The sequence below is a fragment of the Pavona decussata genome, unplaced genomic scaffold, assembly GCF_977016875.1.
Source record: "Pavona decussata unplaced genomic scaffold, jaPavDecu1.1 SCAFFOLD_3606, whole genome shotgun sequence".
NCBI classification, from domain to species: domain Eukaryota; kingdom Metazoa; phylum Cnidaria; class Anthozoa; order Scleractinia; family Agariciidae; genus Pavona; species Pavona decussata.
In genome coordinates, this window is record NW_028146417.1 from 10,001 (window position 1) to 10,448 (window position 448).

At 52.2% G+C, this 448-nt stretch overlaps 1 non-coding gene across 1 annotated transcript in view; it reads right to left on the minus strand.

The window, feature by feature from the left end:
- LOC146446539 (small subunit ribosomal RNA) overlaps positions 1-27 on the minus strand; it is a 1,800-nt gene extending 1,773 nt beyond the window's left edge. The window contains exon 1 of the ribosomal RNA XR_014862603.1: positions 1-27. This exon is cut by the window's left edge and continues 1,773 nt beyond it. This is a non-coding gene — a ribosomal RNA (small subunit ribosomal RNA).
- Positions 28-448: the final 421 nt, after the last annotated feature.

Sequence of the window (448 nt, forward strand, 5' to 3'; positions counted from 1 at the left end):
ATGACTACTGGCAGGATCAACCAGGTAACTATCCACCGCAGGGAACAGAAGTTCCTTGCTAAGCGGCCCCCCTCCGCAGAGGGAGAGCAAGCTTTCTTAGATTTTGCCTCCACGGGGGGAACCCATGAGCCAAACGGACCACACGGTCCCTCGGTCAAGGGAAACCCCGTCTTGTTTGCCACGTCTTTCTCACAACTGGACCCGTGCACAGTTCAGGCATACCTGTCAGACTCGCCAAGCGAGCTGAAGGAAGGCAAGAAAAGTGCTTCTGCGAAGGAAAATATCCTCCTGCTCTTTTGTCTCTATCATTAGCCAAAGGCTAGCGTACACAACTTCCATCTACACTCTGCCTGCCACTACAGTGACAATGCTTTCGGGCATCATCTTTTCCCTCCTTCGAAAGGAAAGCTACAAGCCCAACTTTCCTTGCCCGTTAGTCAATTCTGCC